The sequence below is a fragment of the Lynx canadensis genome, chromosome C1, assembly GCF_007474595.2.
Source record: "Lynx canadensis isolate LIC74 chromosome C1, mLynCan4.pri.v2, whole genome shotgun sequence".
Taxonomy (NCBI): Eukaryota; Metazoa; Chordata; class Mammalia; order Carnivora; family Felidae; genus Lynx; species Lynx canadensis.
In genome coordinates, this window is record NC_044310.1 from 194,271,387 (window position 1) to 194,294,852 (window position 23,466).

General features: G+C 36.2%; 1 protein-coding gene across 29 annotated transcripts in view; it reads left to right on the forward strand.

Moving 5' to 3' along the window:
* MAP2 (microtubule associated protein 2) overlaps positions 1-23,466 on the forward strand; it is a 285,416-nt gene that overhangs the window by 134,331 nt on the left and 127,619 nt on the right. For 25 of the 29 annotated variants that reach the window (XM_030325899.2, XM_030325900.2, XM_030325881.1 and 22 more), the window contains exon 3: positions 9,721-9,788. The gene's annotated coding sequence lies outside the window, so the exon portion shown is untranslated. Of the gene's footprint in view, positions 1-9,194; positions 9,430-9,510; positions 9,647-9,717; positions 9,789-23,466 lie in introns of those variants that run through there. The other 4 variants (XM_030325884.1, XM_030325883.1, XM_030325882.1 and 1 more) reach the window with 4 other exon arrangements.

A 23,466-nucleotide genomic window follows, 5' to 3' on the forward strand; every position in this document is an offset into this window, starting at 1 on the left:
GTACCTGACCTAGAAAAATGAAAAATTATTATTTCTATGTTCAGTTTAGCTCCTTTCTTCTGATGACACCTTAGAATTGTTAAGGTGGATTACAAATAATTAACTCAGAAGTCCAGGGATTGAATTTCTGCTTCACCACTTACCGGCTGTGTGCTTGGCATATAACTAAACCTAATTGGACTCTTACCTCTATTGTAAAGTGGAGGTTCATAACTCTCAGAGTTGTGAAATAAAACAATGTTCTATTTATTTATTTTTTAATGTTTTATTTATTTTTTAGAGAGAGACAGAGAGCGAATGGAGAGGGCAGAAAGAGAGGGAGACAGAATCGAAGTAGGCTCCAGGCTCTGAGCTGTCAGCACAGAGCCCGACACGGGGCTTGAACTCATGAACTGTGAGATCATGACCTGAGCTGAAGTCAGACGCTTAACCAACTGAGCCACCCAGGCGCCCCTAAATAAAACAATGTGTTCAAAGAGGTTGGAACATTATAGGTACTTAATCATTTATATTACAATTGTGTCTTATGCTTTTTAATTGGTCAATATTAGAATAAATAAATGAATATAAACAACATAAGACTAGCCCAAGGCCATATATAATATCAGTCATTATAGCATCATGGTGATTTTGTTTTATTTTATTTGGTATCAGGGTGATGCTGAGAAGGCAAAGTGTGTACTGGAGCTGTTCTGGAAGCCTTTTATAAAAGAGGGCAGAACATTAAATGGACAAAACAGGAAGTCTAAGATTTTGGTTGGTGGCAAAGAAGTAGATGATTTTGAAGAAAACTAGTGACTATGCTGGGTGTCAATGGGCAAGGGATTTGCGTGAAAGGGACAGTATAAAAGGCACCTCACCTGTCCATGCTTTGGTCATCACAGTGTAGTTGAGTAGGTATTGCTATAGACAAGTATTTTCCCATGTTACTAAATTTCTAAGATACACATTTTACTATACAGTTTTTTTAGTTCACTGTTTCCTATTTATTTATTAAAAGCCCATGTGAAATGTTCTTGCAGTTCGTTTATTTAACAAACACATAATACTCATAGGGCCTTCATTTATGAGGCCATGGTTCCACACCTGAGTATGTATGTTCATACCAGAACCCTTTGCAGAATGTTCACTGTGGATCCTAAAATGTGCTATAAACAGAATTTCTAAACCATTGGCATCATAGTATTTTATTGCTATTGTTATTATTATTGAGGTATAATATACCTTAATAAAGCACATGCATCACGATTGTACACCCCCCTCAACATGTCACAGCCACCCATGTCAAGACGCATTGTACTTCTTCTTAGTCAGTACTACCCTTTATCTTAATCCCCATAGAGGTAAACGCTATTCTGACTTCTATTTCTGAACATTAGTTTTGTCTGTTCTTGAATTGCATATAAATGGAGTAAAACAGTATGTCCTCTTTTGTGTCTGTATCTTTTACTTATCATCATGCCTATGAGATTCATCAGTGTACTTGCATGTAACAGCAATCCTTTTTTATTCTTTATTTTTTTCACTGTGCTAATCCATTGTATGAATATACTGTAACAGCTTCTACTATTGTTGAGCATTTGAGTGGTTTCTAATTTCATGATGTTATGAATAAAGCTACTAAGAACATTTCCAAAAACGTATTTAGATAGGCGTATGTATTCAGTTCTCTTGAGTATATACCTAGAAATGGAATTACTGGCTGATGAGGTAGACTTACATTTTACTTTACTAAGTCTTGCCAAAGAAGTTTCAAAAGGGTCTATACTAGCTTGTTCTCCCACCAGCAGTGGGTTAGAGTTTCAGTTGTTCTGCCATTATAGTTTTCAGTACCTGGAGAATTTTATTCCCAACATAGTTCTTCAAGTGTAATGAGATTATAACTTGATGAATTGAACTAGCAATTATTTTTCAGAATTGAAGTTCACATAACACTGTTTTGCAAAAAGAAGTTTAGTTCCGTTTACTTTGATGAAAGTATATGAGCAGAATAGAACTTGGGGTAACTGTCATTTCCTAAGCCTCGGTGGTGATGGCATACACAACTTAAATATGGCCTTTAAGCTAGCTATTTCACTAAATAGCAGTCAGACTGTATTTTGGGTGCTGACAATTGGAAAAACTTCTCTTTCCTTTCTCTGTTTACATCATCTTTTTTTGGCTTCACCTTAATGAGTGAAATAAGAGTACTAATGGAATAAAGAAAAACAAGAGCATATCATTTTTGAAACTGCCTGTGAAAAATTGCCAGTGAAATATGAATATTTCTGAGGTTAAAAATGGTGCATAACCCAAAAATAATTTGAAATGTATTTTGTGCTTATATTTGGATAAGAATATAACTGAATTTTAGGAAAAAAAATCACGACACTAAGATTTAAAATGAAATTGTGAAGCCAAACTCTGATCCTGATGACTCAGAGGATTAAAACATGATACAAGAGCAAACGGAAAGTAGTCCAGTTATGTTGCCTTACTCCTCACCCTACTTGCTTAGAATATATTCATCCTTCCCAGTATGGGTCAAGTCTAATCAAAATCACAGTGAACATGGCAAAGATGACTGTAGGTGACCCATATGTAAGTATGCTCTTTGCTTCTTTATAAACATACTCCATTTCTGATTCACTCTATCTAAATTCAGTGAAAGTACTAAGTATCTTGGCTTAAAAGTTTTTATTTTTAAAAATTTTAAATTTTCTTTTTATTTGAGAGAGAGAGAGAGAGAAAGAGAATATCTTAAGAAGGCTCCACTCTCAGTGCAGGGCTGGATACGGGGCTAAATCCCACAATCCTGGGATCATGACCTGAGCTGAAATCAAGAGTTGGATGGTCAACTGACTGAGCCACCAGGCTCCCCTAAAATTTTTTCTACTGGGTTGTATGTGAGGAGACAATTAATATAAATATTAAAAAGGTGAATAATTATGGAAGTTGAGGCCTGAACAATATCAATCTGTTTTCAAGTTTTGGATAAGTAAAAATCCAGCTCAGTAGCATAGAGTACCTAGTGAAAGTCAGTGAAAGATGAAGCACACAACAAGCTGATGAATGTAGTTCATCCTCTTTAATCATAACAAGAAGAATTTAGGGGCAAGAGTCAAGTGATTTAAAGATTTTATTGCGGGGGAAGGGATTTTTATCCTTCTATAATAAGTTTGCCCATTATCTGCTCTCAAAATCCTATATATGAATTTCTCAAGATATTGGTTATTTATTTTTATAAAGATAATTCAGCTTTGTTTATGTTAATAATTTTTATAGTTTGCTATGAAAACAAAAAACATCATGTGAGTAATTTACGTAAATGTGTCCTTTGGGTGCTTAGGGATTGTCTTTTACCTCCCAACCAGTTATTCATCCCATAAATCAGAAATCCCCTAGAACATATGTCTTGCACTGCTGATATTACATTGAATCTGTTTGCCTAGGCATTTTTAAGAAATGAAATCCAGAGACTTACTGTAGAATTTGTCAAAGAATTCAAGAAACATTTCTAGAAGATTTTCAGATCCTCACATGAATCATAGAGCCTCATGGCCTTAAAAGCAATCAGTAGTATTGGGGCCTATGCTTCTCATAATTTGTAATATTCTGGAAAGTGTCACATATTGAATTTGAAACTTGTCATATTTTATTTAGTGGCTATTGAAGACTTGCCTTTGCCTAGAGACTGGGACATTTTGTACAGTTCTCTACTCAGTTCGGCTTCCTTTTTATGACTTCTTCAGGTATTGTTGAACAATATGAAATTGCTATTTTATAGGTTAAAAGGTAATGGAATTTCAACATTTCATATAATTCATACAGATACACTAATTGTGACACTTTTCTTTCTTTTTGTTTTTTGTCGGACCACAGTGTACTTTTTTTTTTTACATTAACACATGTTTTTTGAATCTTTATAAACAACTGAAGCATCCATTAACCATATCTACTGACACTTCATGAGTAGTTTGGTTACCTCTGATTAGCATAAACTCAATCTGCCGCCAAAACACCCAAGTTTTCTAGACTTTCTTTGAAGGAGGACACCCTGGAAGTAGCATTTCCCCAGGTTTTCTGGGCATTCAAGTCACCTGGAGTACACAGGCTTCAGGCCCATTCCATGGAAATCCTGACTCAGTAGGTCTGTCTGACTCAGTAGGTCCTGACACGGAACCTGACCACAGGATACTTTTGTGTGGGCAAAATTTGTCCAAAGAAGAGATGCCATCTGTGATAAATAAGGCAAAACAGTGTGCAGTGAATTTGGATGTTATATAATTTGTAAGATACTCAGATATCTGCTTATATTTAGAATGACAAATTTCAGAGTATAAGGTAAAAGTATAATTATTATTTCTATTATTAATTTTTTAAGTGCCAAGTATAGTAATTATAGTCAATTTATAAAAAGCTACTTCAAGGGCGCATGACTGGCTCAGTCGGTAGAGCATGTGACTCTTGATCTGGGGCTTGTGGGTCCGAGCCCCACGTTGGATGTAGAGATTACTTAAAAATAAAATCTTAGAATTATTTTTAAATTAAAAAAAATTAGCCACTCTGGAAAACAGTGTGGAGGTTCCTCAAAAAATTAAGAATAGATCTACCCTATGACCCAGCAATAGCACTGCTAGGAATTTACCCTAGGGATACAGGAGTGCTGATGCATAGGGGCACTTGTACCTCAATGTTTATAGCAGCACTCTCAACAATAGCCAAATTATGGAAAGAGCCTAAATGTCCATCAACTGACGAAAGGATAAAGAAGTTGTGGTTTATATATATAATGGAATACTACTTGGCAATGAGAAAGGATGAAATATGGCCTTTTGTAGCAACATGGATGGAACTGGAGAGTGTTAGGCTAAGTGAAATAAATCATACAGAGAAAGACAGATACCATATGTTTTCACTCTTATGTGGATCCTGAGAAACTCAACAGAAGACTGGGGGGAAGGTCTTCTGGGGGGAGAAGGGGGGAAGGGAAGTTACAGAGAGGGAAGGAGACAAACCTAAGAGACTCTTAAATACTGAGAATAAACTGAGGGTTGATGGGGGGTGGGGGAAGGGGAAAGTGGGTGATGGGCAATGAGGAGGTCACCTGTTGGGATGAGCACTGGGTGTTGTATGGAAACCAATTTGACAATAAATTTCATATTAAAAAATAATAAAAATACATTTAAAAAATTAAAAGACATTTCTAAGCATTTTGGCCATAAGGCAGTATTGATTTATTAACTATTCTAATTTTATTTAAATAATCTAAAGATTAAATGTTAGCATATTTAACACCAATAGAAGTATTATTTATCAAACAATCTCTGTCTTAGCATTTAAGAGCTGATAATCCTGTGCTAGGAACATTGGAGAATTCAAAGAAAGCAGGAGACAAGTCCCTATGTTAAATAAATGTATATCCTTTAATGGAAATAACAAAAAAATATTGATTCCATGGGAAAAATGATTTATAATACAAATAAAATACAATATTCATAAGGAAGACTGAATATATGGAACAAGGAAATCAATATAGAACACAAAGAATTTTCTTGTGCTTAAATGCTTCAATTCATCTGCTAATGTGATTTTCACATTTACTCATTAAATATATATATATATATATATTTTTTTTTTTTGAATGTTACTATGTTCCCAGCCACTGTTTTGGGTGCTTTGGATACACCAGCGTGTATCCCACACGTGTGGGATACATGTATCCCAAACGTGTAAAGATGATTTCCCTCACAGAACTAGCAGAATGAGGCAGGTAGTAAATAATAACATAATAAATACAGGTTTATGGTGTGATAGAAAGTGGTAAGTGCTGTGGAAAAAGGGAAGCAGGAGCAGGGACGAAGGCTATGGGAGACATGGTTGCAGTTTTCATCATAGTAGTCAGGAAAGCCCTGGCTGGGAAGATGATATGTGAGCAAAGGCTTCAAGGAGGTAAGGAAGAAATACCTCCATTATTCATTCCTAAAGAACTCCAACAAATATACAGACCACTGTATCTAGGGAGTAAAACTAAGGGTCTTCCAGAAGAGCCATAGGGCTAAGCTAACTGAATTTGGGGATGTAGTTAAATCAGATTCTTAACCATCAGGATCTGAGATGAAGTAGATTTTAACAGACGGGCAGAGACAAAGTGTGTCATCAAAGGTACAAAATGAAGTGTTAGCTTAATTTCCTGCTTACTTTTATGTCCTCTCCACTATAGTTGAAGTTCCTGGAGAAGGAAATGTTGTTTTTCCCCCATACCTATCAAGTGTTTGAAATATATGTCTGTATGTCATCAAAATTGGTTAAACTGATGAATGGTACTAAGTGAAGGTCTAGAATATTGTCAAAGAGAAAAAAGGGAAGGAAAGCAATACAGTTTAGGCTCATAAGCACAAATATAAAAAATATAAAATGTCATGAAAGGCTCTCAATTATCTGCCATCTTGTGGTCTTAGAATAGAATTAAAGAGAAGAATTACAAATATAGTGCTTAGTATACAATACACATGCTAAAGTAATAGTTGCTTCCATCCACTAACAAATGAAAAGAAAAAAAAAAAAGAAAAAGAATCTACCAATTCATTCTCAATGACAAAGCAAATATTCTCAACTATTAAATGACTCCTAAAGAGTCCTAAATATTTTTGAAGCTGTGCTATTTTTTTAGACTGACCAGGACCATTATGTATACTTTATAAGATTCTGACAAAATATTTCTGTTTGAATAAATGACAATCTTATGCATCTTTTTTTTGTGCTTAGAAGTTAACAATATATTATCAATAATTAATATATTAAAACATTTGTTTAAAAAAATAACTTTAGTGTCCAAATCACTAGAGAAAAATAGACAATTAACAGAAAGATCATATTTAAGAAACACTTTTTGGAGGAGAAGATGTCTAACCACTACGTAAGGTTAACTGAAACTGAACTCTCTCGTAATTTTACTAGGGTAATCATATTTTAAATGTTATTTCTTTATTTTGTAGTTGACATACTGGGGGCAGAGGACAATAGTAATGACAGCAACTGTATTTCAGACGTCAGAAAAATCAAACTGATCCTACCTATGGATGAGTTAACCTAAAAGCAATGAGTTATAAGAACTGAATATTGAAAGAACATTTTATGAAGGAAATAAACACAGTAAAATAGCAAGGTCAAAATCCTAATCACAATTTTTGCTGACTCAGAAAGATTTTAACAAATATTGCGCCCCCCAGTGGTGGTTTTTGAGTGAAAGATCTCTTAATTTTTTTTTTTTTTTTTTTTTTTAACTTGGGCTCCCAGTTTTCCAGTTTCGTTATTTTGGGTAACTTCATGAAACTACACAAAGTAGGGGGAACCTTGGGAAAACCCCTGAGTTTGCCCGATTTCATGCTTGCAGAAAGAACAATGCCTGCCGGGGATGATAGAGTGCCTAGTATACGATGATTAAGTTCAGGCTCAACAAGATAGGTTCACAAAAGGGTAATCATGCTGGATTCATCTGGTTGTCGGGCTGGAAATGAAAGAAAAGCAGTGACATAATTACCCCAGATTCTTCAGACCCCCAATACAGTACAGCACAGCTATTAAGCAAGACTCGTCTCAGAATTATTGGAACATATTTTAAAGAGGAAGATCACTGCTTTAGCAAGTAAAGGAAAGCTTACAAAATCAAAGACAAAGGATGTTTCTGGAATCGCTTTTGCTTGCAAACAGAACGGGACAGAGCAGGGCATGAAAATCACTTGCTGAAAGAATTAAAGCAGGGCACCTGAGATAGGAAACTGGGATGGTATTTCTGCTGGATCTCCAGCCTGCTTTGTGACCTTGGTCAGATTCCCTGGGCTTCTGCTTCCTCACCTATGAGACAAAGCGTGTGGACTAGGTTGAGTGGTGTCCATGAATCCAGAATATGGACAGAAGCAAGGAGAAGTAGGAACCATGTCGTACAAAAGAACCGTAATTTGAATATTTATGAAAGCAAAATTAGCTAGTGATCGAAAAGTGGAGAAGAAAGGTGGCTAATGGAGGATGTAAATTCATCTTAATGTGTCAAAAATAGAATGTAAAACCGATAGAGACAGTTCTTTCCAGAAGGCAAAGAATGAAGCCTATCCCTTGGTCTCTAAATTTCCTCCACTGGAGTCTCCTCTTTTCTCTATCATCACCTTATTTTTCTCAGTACTTTCTGTTTCCGGTAACCATGGTGATGCTCCCTCCTGGCAACCTCCTTCAGAGCCAGCCCTTTTGGTATAGATCGAATTTTGTTCTATTCACTGATGCAGGAAGCTAACAGTGCTATAAAAATTAATTTATTTATTAACATTTTCCCCAGCTCTTTTGTCCAGGAAATAAATTCAGGGAATTAGTCCACATGCAACCTCCCTACATAAAGGGCACCGTAAAACAGGGATAGTCAACTGTTCATTTCAGTTGCTAACATAAAGGGGATACTGATTATGCCAGAGATTCAGTTCCCTGCCTTGGCCCTTGGGGACGGTAAAGTCCCAGTACTCAAGCTCCTTGCCACTTCCTTTTGCTTCTGTATGTAAACGGAATAAAATAGATTGCCCACAGAAATCACACATCAACCCTGGTTTTCCAGTCCTCTTTGTTTTTTTGCGGTATTCTCTCTTGTAAGGAAAAATTGCCAAGTGTGTAATTATCACAGTTAAAAGGGGATTGAATTTCCCCTCTGAAAATACAAATACATATATGCATTTTTCTATTGGGCACAGTTATTTATTTTGGAATATAAGTAAGCAATATGTGATACTGAGTTTTTAAAATATTGCAATTAGCAGCCAATGACAAAACATCAAACAACCTCTGATGTCATTAATGCAGATAATAAAAATTCCCATAAACTACCATTTAGTCATGTCCAGTTTGTGTAGCCAGATTTATTTGTAATCCTATATGCCGGGAAACTGCCTCTCTATTTAAGCAGTGTGTGTGTGTGTGTGTGTGTGTGTGTGTGTGTGTGTGTGTGTGTCTGGCATTAACACAAAGGAGACCAGACGATGACATTCATAGGCTTATAGACTCGACTCCTGGGGACACACTTGGATGGAGGCAATTAAAATGCCTGTCAGGCATTTGATACCAGAAGCCCCTATGGTAAACCGCTAAATCATAAGCCAGGGCTGCATCTTATTGTCAGTGAATGATGGCGGAGCTGGGTGGCTTGTCATCATTCTCGAAAATTCTGAGGCTAGTGAGCTCTCTCTCCCTCTCCCACTCGCCTTATTTTCCTTTTCGCCACTGCGGGGACTTTTTCTAATTTGCAGCTTCCCTTTCCCCGACACACACAGACAGGAGCTGGTGGCTTGCAGACTGCGTCTGTCTGGAGCTAGAGAGCTAGAGCCAGCCCGTAGAGATAATGCTCCGGGAGAAGGATTCTGCAGCAATCCTCAAAGGCTAGACTTGGGTGGTATCGCTGCCTATTCACTGGTAATGGTTTGGGTTTTTTGGTTTTTTTTTTTTTTTAATTTTATTTTGTTCTATTTTTAATCCATTTTTCAAAGGATCTGCTTGATGGGATCTCAAAGTAAAATGCTTTAAAATTCATTACTGAGCTTCCTAAAAATTCAAGTACTGCATTTTTTGTACTACAGATCTCAAGACATAGATTTATTATCTGGATTATAAAGAATACATTTGCTTACTGGTGAGTTACAATTTTCAATATTTAGTTAACAAATCTGTATATGTATTTTTTTTTCTTGTGTTTTGTTTCAGTAGATTCTTCAGCTTGTTGTCTCTAACCGAAGAAACATTGATTGGGAACTACTCATTCAGAAAATTAAAAGGTACCACATGTTTTGTTTGGGTGTTTAAATGAGGGAAAATCGGGAAAGATTTGGAATGTTTTTATTTAAATTAATCTGTCTATGGTTGATCTTTTATCCTTAAGCCTACGTTGATCATTGTCTGTAGCATGTATCATTCCCCAGGCAGAGAATGCCATTATCCAAGGTTTTTTGATTATAAGACGTTTAAAGAATTATATCTTTTGCCTGTGTTGCAAGTTGTTAACAAATATCAATATGTCTGGCTTATTTTTGGATTTTTATTATGATAGCAGCTAAAAAAAATGTCCAAAATTCTCTATCTTAATGAAAATTCAGTCATTTGAATTTAACAGAACTATACTAAAGTAATGATTTTATCTGAGGGAATCCTGCTAATAAGTAGTATTTTTAAACTGGTAAATGAAACGCTGGTAAATTCCCAGGTAGAATGAGCGCTAGAGACAAGAGCTTAGGAATGACTCAGTATTGTTAGGTTTTGCGAATAAAATATTGTAACTTCTTCACTGATGCTTCAGTCTTTAGCACCATGTTTAAAGGCTGAGGTTGTCGGTTATTAAAAGAACTGATTTTACATATGCTTTATTGGCATAAGAAAGTAATCCTTCATCTTGCCATGAAATCAAGTTGAATCCATTGATCCTGGGCCTTATGCCTTACATGAAAAATATTAATTTTCGAATTCAACATCACGATGTGTATTGATTGGAGATGGCAATTACAGGTATTACCTTTTGTTTAATTCCTTAAGATTACCTCTGACTTCAACATACACTCATGTCAAGAAAAGCTATATTTGAAATTTGCCTTCCAAAAATGGAAGACATTTTCTGCCTTGCTGAGAAGATCAATAACATCTCTTAAATCTTTCTTTGGCATTCACATAGTATTTCCTCTCAAGATTATTGGTCTGAAATCTTTTATGCAGTGAAGTTAGTTTTTTTTTTTTTAATGTACTTGGGAAATAGCTAATGTTCAACGACAGATCCTGAAATGCCAGAAGTATGTGAGTGTACATCTGTGAGTGTGAATATTTGTACCAGTTGAAGGAGATGAATGCATTGTCCTCGTTTAATTTTCTCTGCAGTGTGTATTATGAGGCCCTTAATTTATTCATTCCACAAGCACTTACTAAGAGCCTTGGTAATGTGGGTAGTTATTGTGGGAGAGAAGGAAGGGGCAGATGCCACTGTAACCACCCTTCCAGAGTGTAGGCGATATCACATAATATTTTTGCACAAGAGAATGAATTCATTACAATAAATCAGTGTGTTCTAAAAAAAGGAAACTGCATTATTTCAGATATTGAACAAAAATCTAATAGACTAGTCTCAGAGATACAGGAAATATATTGCATTTTTCCTTAGAAATTACTCAGTGGAGTCAGGTATGGAATCCCCAGACAGGACTTAACTATTCCTCCTGGATATTGTAAAACCCTTGGGACTATTCTCTCGTTTTAGGTTTCACTCAGAGTAGTGAATACATTTCATTTTTGGTGCAAAAAATCTATTTGGTATTTTCCCATCTCACAAAATCCATATAGTATATATTTTATGTGAGAATCTGTTTCCTAATCTGCAGGATCATTTAGCAACTCATTATATTAATTTTGAACATTGGGGTATTTACATGAGTTGGAAAAGGATGATGCTGCTATTTAACCACTAAAAAATGTATTCAATATATTGTTAATAAGAACGAATCTGCTCTGTGATTTAACTGGGTGTTGGGAAAGTGGCATATTACCTCACCTAAAGCCTCTTAGTGCCTACATTTTCTAGGACCATTTTAAAATATACCTAGGGGTGTGTTGACAGACTTTGTGTCATCAACTAGGGTTTATTGAAATAGACTGTTATGGTGTCAGATCAGAATTAAATTTGACTTTTGGGCTCGAAGAGAGTCAGGGATCTGTATTATGGTTTTGCGAATCAAGCTTGTCTTGACATTGGTTAATTATTTCACTGATTTTTTTCACTGATATCTACAGCACATAAAATAGTGCCTGGAACGTAGTAGGAGTTCAACAAATATTTACTTATTTGATGAGTAAATGTTTCATCAGCATTTTTCCTCTGTTACTTTTTTGTTCTTGTTTTTCATGAGATTACACACTGTAAAACAGACATTTGGTACTTCTTTTTTTTTTTTCATCTACCCAAAACATTCATTATATCGTCTCTAATTAATAAAAATAATTAATTAGATAATTAATATCAGGTAGAAAATCAGGCGAACCATGTGTGGAAATTTCTCCAAGTTATATAGAGAAGAATTTTTCCAGTTTTAGGTTAAGATGGAAAGAATTTTTTAAAATGTCCCTTTTCACTTTCATCAGCAAGGGAAGGGTGCCAAACTGCAGCATGAGTTTTGCTTTAAGGATGCTTCCTAAATACTACTCCTAAGCTTGACGTTGTTTATTGCTCTTCATGTCTTCAGCCAAGATTTTGCTGCAGCAGTGGGGAGGAGGCCTTCTCTTTCTGTCTCTTTCTTTCCCTCTGTAATCCTAGAAATGATGTCATAGTCTTCTTAAACGCTTCGTTGCTCATCGTGGACTAGTATGACATCATTTCCTAATGTATAGAGAAACTTCTAGAGTCATGATAGTTTTAGAGAATGCTATTTTTTCTTGTCATTTATTTCTATTAATAAAGCTATGGTTTTTTTTGTTATTAACTATGTGCTAGATAATTACCCTTAGCCCCTAATGTAGGTTATCTTGTTTTAACTCTCTCCACAATCCTGGGAGGTGGGTATGGTCTCCATTTTATGGATGGATGAACAGAGATTCCAACTGGGCAACCAACACAAGTCTGGCCCAAAGTCCTTCATAGTAACCACAACATACTACCTTTTTTTCCTAGTAGATTTTTTGGCTCATAGCCATTTGCTTTAATATTTTATTTATGCACGTGACATATACTGAAATAAGGTTCAAACAGTATGCCTGTAGATTCTTGTTTTCATATGCATAAGGTGGGACTAAATATATCTTCAAATATGTAACATAATCAAATTCTGATATATTTTATATTTTTAATATATATATTTTTTATTTAAACTGAAGAACTTTATTCTTTAAGGAGGAATGTCAGAGAGAAATTAGGAAGTCTTAAAATAAATTAATCCATAAAGGATTCCTGTGTCATTACGATGAAGACATATTACTGAATTATAGCCTACATAACTAAATGAGCCAGATATCCAAGTGTTAAATAGCATAACTTGATGCAATATTTTGTAAAGCTTTTTTTTAATTGAAATATGGCAGAAGTTTCAAATGACAAAACAAACAAACAAACAAACAAACAAGCTGGCAACAGTATGCAGTGTGCAGACACTACCTTCAACCTTAAATACAACTTAGCCAGAAAAATAGCTGAGAACACTAACAATTACAAACGTGTATTAAGATCCTCTACTTGACAAGCGTATATAGAATAGAACACTTTTGGAGCACAGTGGGGTGCAGCAGAATAAAACAAAGAAGTAGCCTCAAGGCTCAGTGGTAGCAAAAGAAGTATTCCAGGGAGAGAGAATGCATGGAGGAGCTCCAGGAAGAACAAACAACACTTAGCGCAGAAACCAAAGAAAGTGAACAAGTGGGGAGTATAGACTGATCTCATTTATATTCTAGAGTGTAGGGTAGAGGAAGGGGATTCTTAGAAGGTGTGGATGGAAATAGTGTTCAGTTGTGCCATCTGAAATGGCTACGATTCTACCCCCTTTTGAACTACAAAATAAAAATCCATTCAGGTCAACCCAATACATTGTAAAGGGGACCCTAAATGCCAACTTGAGGAAACCGTTCAGTATTTGATGAGAAGCTGTTGGGTGTATTTTGAATAGCAGACCACTATGACCTAAACTGTGTTTTCAGGTGACTTATTTTATAGCTCTGTGTGAGATGGAGTTGTGAGTGAAAGTGTGTTGAAGGAGGCATCGCTTTGGAAGCTATAATACGGTAATCCAGGAAATAATAAAGGCTCAAAGAGGGCGACTGTCAACACAGTGGGCATAAAAAAGAGGTCATGAAAATGAAAGATGTTTCTGAGCTCAAACTCATAAGGAGAATACAGCAACTGCTTGATTAGTAAGAAGAATGAAAAGCAGAAGGACCCAGTGCTGCCTCTAATGTTGGAATTTGGTAACTGGAAAAAGGAGGGGAGAAAAGCCATGAAAAGCTGCTTGAAACAAGAGGCTGTCTTTCATTTCTGTTGCATCCTAGTCTCTAGCAGACTGTGTAGTATGTAGTGTACAGGCAATAAATATTGACTGAATGAGAGAGGGGATAAAAAGAGAAGGAGCAGGTTTAGGCCACGACGGGCTGGATATGCAGGTAGACTGATCTGGTAGTTTGCAGATCACGTAGGGCCAACATTGAGAACAGGAACTGGGGAGACAGGACATGGGTGACATTATCAGGAGAGGAGAGAAGAGGACCCGAGAGAACATTCTTGATAGCACCGACATTTAGGTGGTAGAGTAAGTAACAGGAATTGACAAAGTTAAAGGAAGAAATATTAAAAAAAAAAAAAAAAAGGACAGGTGAAGTAATAGAAAACAAGGCTAACACTCAAATTATGCCAAAAAGTTGAAGAACGACAACAGGTAAAAGTCTGTTGCATATATTATTTATTTCAGTAATGTTTTCTGTTATAAAAACAATAAACCCACGTTTTATAAAACTTGTAAAATTTGGAAGAGTGTAAAGGAAGGAAGTAATAGCCATCCATAATTACACTATCCAGAGCCTGTGGTTAATATTCTGTTTAACTTTCTTCCTTTCATCTATTGTGTTTAAATTTATGTAACTGGGATCAGAACAATACAACTTGAATTCTGCCTCTTTTTTTTTTTTTTTTTTTTGCTCAGAGTACTTAAGCATCTCTTACAATATTTTGCCACCTGTGTAATATTCTATCATGAAGACATTGGATATGTTTATTCCCCCGTGTTTCCCAACCTTTCACTACCATCCTAATGCTGCAATGGAATTGTATTTTACTCTCACATGGTATTTCAAATTATTTCCAAGGGATGTTTCTATAACAAAAGCATCAATGTATTTTGTGTTGTGAAACTTCTGGTCAAATATTATTTGATGGCTCAAAACTAGCCTCACTTTTGTTCCAACAACGGGAATCTAGGATGACATTAGCGCCTGCCATGTGCCAGCCTCTGTGACAGGCACTTTAATCATCACAGTGACTTTAGATTCTTTTCTGTCCACGTAAATGGAGGAGCAGAGACTGTGACAGTTGCACAAGTGTCAGGACTAGTTGTGAATCTCGGTATGACTCCAGACCAGTCAAATTGTTCTTGAGGAGTGAATGAGTACATAAGGATATGAAAGTAATAAGAAAACATGTTCAAGAGGTCCAGAACTCAAAGGCAAGAGAAGAGAAAATATATAAGGCAAGGAGGACAGTGACTGCAGTGTGACTTTACTCTTAGTAACCTGGTAAGTCCTAAGCCAAAGGGAGGGCACATAGAGAGAGGGAGGGTGTATATGTAAGCAGAAGAAGGACAAAATTATAGAAAAGGTCCTGAGATAAAGGAGATAAAAAGCACAGACAAGGATTTAGGCTTGGTAAACAAAATTCTTGTTCCCTAATAAAAGCAAGAGAAAAGAGAGTGGGACTTTTCTAGTGGTAAAGAAAAGATATTGGGGGCCCTACATATCCCCTAGAATTCACTTCAGACTAGAGGAAGATCCACTTTTAATCATTCATTGAATATTTATTGAACACCAATACCATGCCCTTTTCCTTCCCTAATGGAACTTTATTTCTAGAGGGGGGAAATAATCAGTGGATGTACAAGTAAAATTAAAAGATTTATTCATGCAGTTATGCAGAGAATGGATGATAAGGTGGTAAGAGTAGACCCAGGGAGATCAGCTCCTCAAACTTTAAAGCAGAGAGGAATCCCATTAAAATGCAGATTTGGAATCATTAGGTCTGAGGAGGGACCTGAGAGCCTACGTTTTAACAAGCTCCTGGGTAATGTTGATGCTGCTGGACTGTGTACCATGCGTGGATTGACAAGAGGTTAGGAGGTGAATGTCCAGGCAAGAAAAGTTAGAAATAACTGGAGCAGTTGTTATGAACAAGTCAAATGTGAGCCCTTCTTTTAGTGTGGCAGCACTGCATACTTCCCCACCTCTTTGGTGGTAAGAGAGAATTGTCTCTCTTGGTTTCTGACTCTTTCAATTCCAGCCAGTTGTTTTATGAAAGGTCCATTAAACAAACCACAATGAGCTACTGGCATTTCAATCTTTCTGCCCTATGCTCAATGTTTCTTGTGCCATATAATGAATTCTTATGGCTCAGGTTCAAGGATGTGTTTCCATATAACACTGTGCCAGTTTCTTAACTCCAGTTCTATTTCCCTGTTTCATGATTTCTTTGAACTTCTCACCTCCTCTCTGCCTGGATGTTCACCACAGCACCAGCCCGATAAATTCTCTGGTCCCCTAGCACTTGACATACCTCATGCCCCTCTGTGCTTAGTGGCAAAGCTCCTGGATGTCCACATCTCATCTTCTTGCCAACCACATCCCAATACAAACCTTGTGGGACTCTACTTAAAGCCACAGGGGACTACAGGGTATGGAGAATAGTCTCTGATTTAAGGAATGCATTTTTTCCAACAAAATCATTTATCTTTGGTGGAATGTTTTGGTTGGTGGCAGCAACCTGCATTCCTCTGGAGAAAGGATGTGTTTTTTTTGCAGATGATTAGAGTGTTCAAAGAGGCTAAGTGTTCACAAGAAGCCTTGACAGACTCTTGAGGGATGTTATCTTTCTGCCTCCACCATGAGTCTCTTAGTCCTCCTCTATAGCTTCAGGAACTTGTGAACATTTGCCTGTTTGGTTCCTTCCACACTACCCTTTGCAGCAATAAATTATCTAAGAAAACAAGAAATCACATAGAAACACCTTAAGTGCATATTAAACATTTGTGATGTCCTCACACTTATTAGCATTTATCCTTTGTTTAAATGGTTGCTCCCATCTCTAGGCCATATGTGACCAGATCTGTGGTCTTTGTCACTGTAATTTTGACATTTGGTGTTTACTTTAACAAGCAAGTAGATGTGAGCAGTGTCATTAGAAACTTTGAATTAAAAATTTCAGTGAAATGCTAGTTTTCATATGAAGAGAAGTCAACTTAAATTGATATCTCTTCAAGGAAAACACTTAGGAGAGGTATCTAAGGAGCAAAGCCATGTCATGGACATTTTTGCATTCATTATGTTGTCTGCTCAGAAACGTCCTTGATGCATAAGTCAAGATGAAGCTACGAAAATGAGTGTTGGGCATGAGTGTATGTGCGTGCATGTGTGCGTGTGTGTGTGTGTGTGTGTGTGTGTGTGTGTAACTAGTCTTCCTATAGTGGACATCACTGGTCTTTGAATAGACAAACTGGAATTGGTAAAATACCCAGAATTTGAATACCATGCCTCTGCCTTTTTGCAATTTTATTCAACAGTTAAGAGTCTCAGAGTAGCACAGGATAATCTCTGGTCTTCCTGAAAAATTCTCCTTTTCTCTCTCTCAAAAAAAAAATTGAATCAATCCTCTTTTTTTGTGGATTCCATTTGGGTCTGCCACAGATGGTTTGAATTAACCTTTCTTCAGATTCTCTCCTGGTGTTAATGACTTTGGATTATGACTATTTAAGTCACCAGATGTATATGGGTCCACATCTGGTAATTGTTAAAACAAAGCTACTCTATTTAACACTTACAACCAAAATATATTTCTTTACAATGAATAGGAACTTAAAAGATGATGTTTCTTTTCAGAAAGATCTTATGTTTTATTTCCAATGTGAATAATGTTGCTACTTTCTTTTCCCTAAAAGTATTTTCTTGCTTACTGTAGGATTTTCTCATGGTAAGATTTCATGGTTATAGATACAGAATAAGATACATGTAGGCATTAAGGATTCTCTCAGTGCCTAAGAGCAGCTAATTAGCATGATTTTGAGTATAGCTGCAGGTAAATTTGTGATATTCTAGAATCTTTTTTTTTTTTAATTTTTTTTTCAACCTTTTTTTTAATTTATTTTCGGGACAGAGAGAGACAGAGCATGAACGGGCGAGGGGCAGAGAGAGAGGGAGACACAGAATTGGAAACAGGCTCCAGGCTCCGAGCCAACAGCCCAGAGCCTGACGCGGGACTCGAACTCACGGACCGCGAGATCGTGACCTGGTTGAAGTCGGACGCTTAACCGACTGTGCCACCCAGGCGCCCCTGTGATATTCTAGAATCTTAAAAAAGAATAATTAGCCTGCTTTAAGTAGTGGGGACAGAAATCCCTAAAATGATTGACTTTTAAGATTATGTTGGTAGTTGAGGAAATATGACATGTAACATTGAAAAGATTTTAAAATGATACATGAACTCATAGTCCTAAGTCACATAACTGGTCAGACTTTTCCTCTACAAGATGGGTGGATAGTCCAATAGGTCAAAGGGCAATAATAAATGTAATATATAGTTTAATGTGTACACGCATTTTTAGTTGTTTCTTATGATATGCTCACAAAAAGGTCCAAGACATAGACTTTGGTTTATAAAATTATTGAAATAATACAACCAGTGAGGAAGTAGCATTTAGACTTTGAGAAAGAACTTATTTCTGTACCACTTTTTAAGTGCTAGAAAGCATGTGACCTCCCAAAGCTCACAACAGTCTCTGGAATGGGAATGGCAGATCTTGTTATATTTATTACAGATAGAATATCTGAAGTTTGGAGAGTGCAAATGACCTACCCAAGTCCCTCCACTAGAAAACAGTAGATCTTTGGCCCATAACCTTGCTCTAACTCTAAAGCTTTTACTTTCTACTAAGATGTAGCCAAAGCAGATAAATGAGTATATCATCCCAAATATGGAATATTTTAATAATGCACTGACTTGACTGCTAAAATAAAGAACACATTTCCAAGGTAGCCCTGGCCTGCATTATTGCTCTGCTCTCCCAAAAGACTCCTGCCCTTTAGAGTACTGGATTAATATGGCATGGAGCTCAGTAAATACTAGTAAAAATAGCAGTTATTACTGAAATGGCTTTATACTTTTCAGTATGAAAAAGAGATCAGACTAAATATATCACAGAAAATGTAATCTTAATGATTTAAAAAGCATTTGCCAGAGGGATGGATTAATAAGAATCCATTGTTTAGTTTCAAGTTTCACAGAATTTTAAGCAAGTGGTAAGTAACTCAGCAAGAATCCCAGATCACAAAGAAAATGATTAAAGCCTCAGAAAATCAGATCTATGGAGAAAGATTTGTAAAAGCAGGCATTTTGATTTGCCTATTTTTAGGACAATTATGAGAGCTAAGAAAGAAGAAGCTGGAAGCAATGATCCCAATTCTGATCTCAGATGTAGAAAGAGGAGGGTAGCATATATAAAGAAAATTATAACCTCAGAGGTCATTGAGTAGGGCTAGGGCTGAGGTTAGGTGTGTTGAGGCAGACAGCAACAGGTACGGGTCCACTGAGGACATTGTCATTGTGGAGACCTAGCTCTCCCCCAAATTCTCCTTTCCACCATCTTCATCCTGGTTCTCATAGCTGTCAGGGTTGCTGAAATGCTTTTATCTTGTCTTCCTGCCCCGAACGCCATCACCCCATTAATCGCCTAAACAAACTGTTAACACAAACTTTTCTTTGGCTCTTGTTTGTTTTCTTGAGTTGTGCTAGCCAATAAGTATGGTGGCAGCTAGCTACTTGCAACTATTTAAATCTAAATTAATTAAAATGAAAATAATTAAAATTTCACTTCCTTAGTCATACTAACCACATTTCAAGTGCTCCATAGCCACATTATTTTTATAGAACATTATCTTCGATAGTACACTTCCCTAATGAGATAACTTTCATTGGAGAGGGCTGATCGGAAGCATAACCCACGCCCCTCACCGAAGCATCCAAAGCCTACATTGACCTCTCCTTATCCCTCACTACCCTTGGCACATACCCTGCACTCCACACGTTTTTCTCCTCCTCTTCCTCATCATCATTACTACAATGATAATCAAAATATTAATAGTCCTTATTTATTTAATCTATATTATGTGCTAAGTACATACAGTTCAGAAGACGAAAAGGGGAAGAGGGAGGAGGAGGAAGAGAAGAGGAGGAAGAAGAAAAAGAAGAACCCTGCAGATAGGATTTTTAAATCCCCAATTCACAGAAGAGGTTTAATGAAGTATATTCACCAAAGATAAATTGCTAATGGTTAGTGGAGCTCGAAGGAAACCCAGGTCTGTCTGTTCTCATAGTCAAGTGTTTTACTCTGTACCAATGATTCTTAACCAGAGACAATTTGCCCATGCTGCCGGAGGTCTTTTGGAAATGACCTATTTAAATTAGATCTTTTTAACTCAGAGAAACTTTCCTCTGGCTTCCTTTTTTTTGCTATCCCTGCCTCTGTCCTATATTTAGGAGATTCCTATTGACAAATGTTGGACTTACTGGATTGATCTGTCTTAATTGCCTTTTTTCTTTACATGTTTTTAAAATCCCTTTTTCTATATTCGAGACTTTTTTTTCTTATCAGCTGAATTATTATTTGCCTTTAGCCCTGCCAATTCTATTTTTAATTAATTCATGAACTACTTATTTGGGAAATCACATATTAATTTCCAGAAACTTTTTTCTTACCCTCTATCTGATACTTTTCTAAAATTCATTTTTGGAAGGAAGTTCATTTTTAAAGTGTGCAATATTCTTTCAAATCTCTCTGAGAAAGACAATTGTAAGTTCTCTTGTTTCCTGAATCATCTCTATTTCCTCAGGAGTCGTTTCTAAAAATATTTTTCTTGTTCATGCTGCTGGTGTTTCTCAAAGGTCTTGATTTGGAGGACTTTTGTTTGTTTGTTTTTATGTATGAAGAACTAGGCTGAAGATGATAGGTAACTGCTGTGAGTTTCCTCTGCAGTTGTGCAGATATGTACGTCCGCTCACCATGAAAGCTGATTGCAAATGCTGGGTAAATGGGCAGAGTTTTTCAGGAAGCAGGTATCCCAGGAGAAGCACAGAAATGTAACCAGCACATTAGCAGGTTACAATCCCTACAATTGTTCCAGTTCTGCATAGATTTATCTGTATTAGACCTGGTTCTAAAACTGATCACTTGCTTTTATTAAAGGCTAGTTCTTGCTTTCACCATTGGGGGCAAAAGCTTCTCCTATCAGCTAAAAATGTAATAGCAAGGGGAAGAAGAATAAATAGAAAGGGTCCCTATTGTTCTGAATACATTTCTTAATGAAGAGCCATGATTTTAGTCTCACAGCTTCCTAGGACCCTGTATTTGAAGACTCTAAGCTTGGGGTTTCCCCAGGTTCTTCTGTTAACGCAGGGGCTCCTGGCAGCAATTTTTCTCTTTCTTTCTTTACCTTCATTCTAGGGTATCTTCAGAACGGTTTTGCTAGGGCTACATTATTTTCAACATTTTTATTATTTTAATAACAACTAGAGAAAGGAGAAGGGTGTGATAACTCCTCCATTACCGATCATGTTTAATCTTCTTTACCATGTACTTTCATAGCACCAGTCTAAGTTTATACTCTTTTGCACTTATTATTCCAGTGTTCTATCTTTACTGTTTACTAGCCAGTTGGAAAAAAATATTTCCCTTTCTTGGGCCTTTCTCTTTCTGTAAAATAAAGATAACATCTTATTTTCTGGGTTGAAATGGAACATATGAATGCATGTTGAAAACTATAATGTAGAATACACATATAAGCTGTCTTTACATAAAAGATTTTGTCATAGGTCCTGAGTAACAAATAATGCAAACTTGAATGGCCATTGTTACAAGAAAACCCTTTCCCTATGCAATAGGAATTGCAAGGCGATGCCAGTTTGACACTAGAACTATGCAGTGCAGAAGAAGCAGAAGTTATGCATCAATAGAAATAATTAAATAAGCAGTTGTTTATTGATATATTTTACACCTAAGGGAAAAGCAAAGATAAAAGCAGACCAAGAATGTGGTTGATATACTATAGCTCATTTAAAACAAATTTGAATTTTTGGTTTGGCAAAGAACATATGACTTAATGTTGTGTGATCCCTTTTGATTGGCAAAATTAAGAATGTGAATATTTATGATAATAATGAGTATAATTTAGTGCTGTTAATTAGCTGCCACAAAAATATTACTGACTTAATATGGCTTCAGTTAATTGAGGGTTTCTGCTCTGTCAGTCAAGTTGAGACATGAAGCACCAGTAAAAGGAAAATGAAGAAAATGAGAATAACAGTAAAGTGGCTTACTCGGAAAAGTTGCGGAAATGTTAACAGAAAATTAAATGTAGAAAGAAAGTTAAGAGTCCCAGCAGCCTTTGATTTCAACCTACTGAGAACCATTTGTGGAAAATTGATGAAAGGAGTTTTTTCCTTAAATTATTAAATCCAGCATCTTATTGATAGCTTTTATTCTTAGAAACAAAATGAAAACACATCAAACAGACAAAACAAAATAAATCAATGTGAATGTACGCTGAGTGATGCGTGTATGATTCACTATCTGACAGCTATTTATTCTCATTTTCTGCATGTAGTTATTACATTCTGAAGCTGAATGTCTGTAGAGGATAAGTCACCAGCCATAGTTAAATGTTAATGGATCCAGTGACATAATTTAAATTCAAGGCCTCATCCAAAGGAATGTGAATAAAATGCATTTGTTTGGCTTTTTATGACCACTATTAAAAGTAAAGGAAATGAAACCATAAACAACTATGCTCAAATATTGGCCTAGCTGAGGCTGTTTTGTAGCAGTATAAAGCCATATTTATTGATGGGGAAGCTCTGTTTAACTTACCCAGTCTATCTAGATTATAATTGAGGTTAAAAAATGTATGTAGCGACATAGACAAAATGTGGAATACTAATTCAAAATGAGTTCATTCTGATGTGTTTTAATTTTCTGTTGTTGTAAAGGGCGGGTACCATTTGTAAGTGTTATTTGTTCCTACTCCATCTCTAAGGCCTTAGCCCGTAGTTAATGTGATGCAGATTACTTTTGCCCCCAATATTGATTATCTCTTCCTTCCTCAGTAATAATAGGACCCCTGCTATTTGGAGGGTTCGTGGTCACATGGACAGTCAGAATAAGATCCAGAATTCCAGCCTCCCTGACAACAGGTGTAACCATATGACTCAGTTCCAGCCAATAAGATATGAATTCTAATTGTGTGTGAAACTTACATTAAAAGGAAGGAGTGTGCTCTTCATCACTCTTTCTTCCATTCTTATGGTAGGAATTCAGAGGTGATGCCTAGAATTTCTGTAAACATTTTGAATATGAGATAACTTTGTAACGAATTTTTATTGTTTAAGCCACTGTTATTTGGACTTCCTCCATGACTTACCATCATTTGTATGACAATTTTACAACTTAAATTTACTTTCAAAGGCTCTGAAATGTCATTTTATCAAGTGCCATTGTTATTTATATAAAAACATTTATATTAAAATTGTTAGTTAAAGGGATGCCTAGCTGACTTGTAAGGCATGCCTCTCTTGATTTGGGGTTCATAAGCTCAAGCCCCACTTTAGATGTAGAGCTTGCTTAAAAAAAAAAAATTGTCACCTAAAACATACTGGTCCAATCTGTTACCAAGTCCTGTCAATTCTACTTCGTA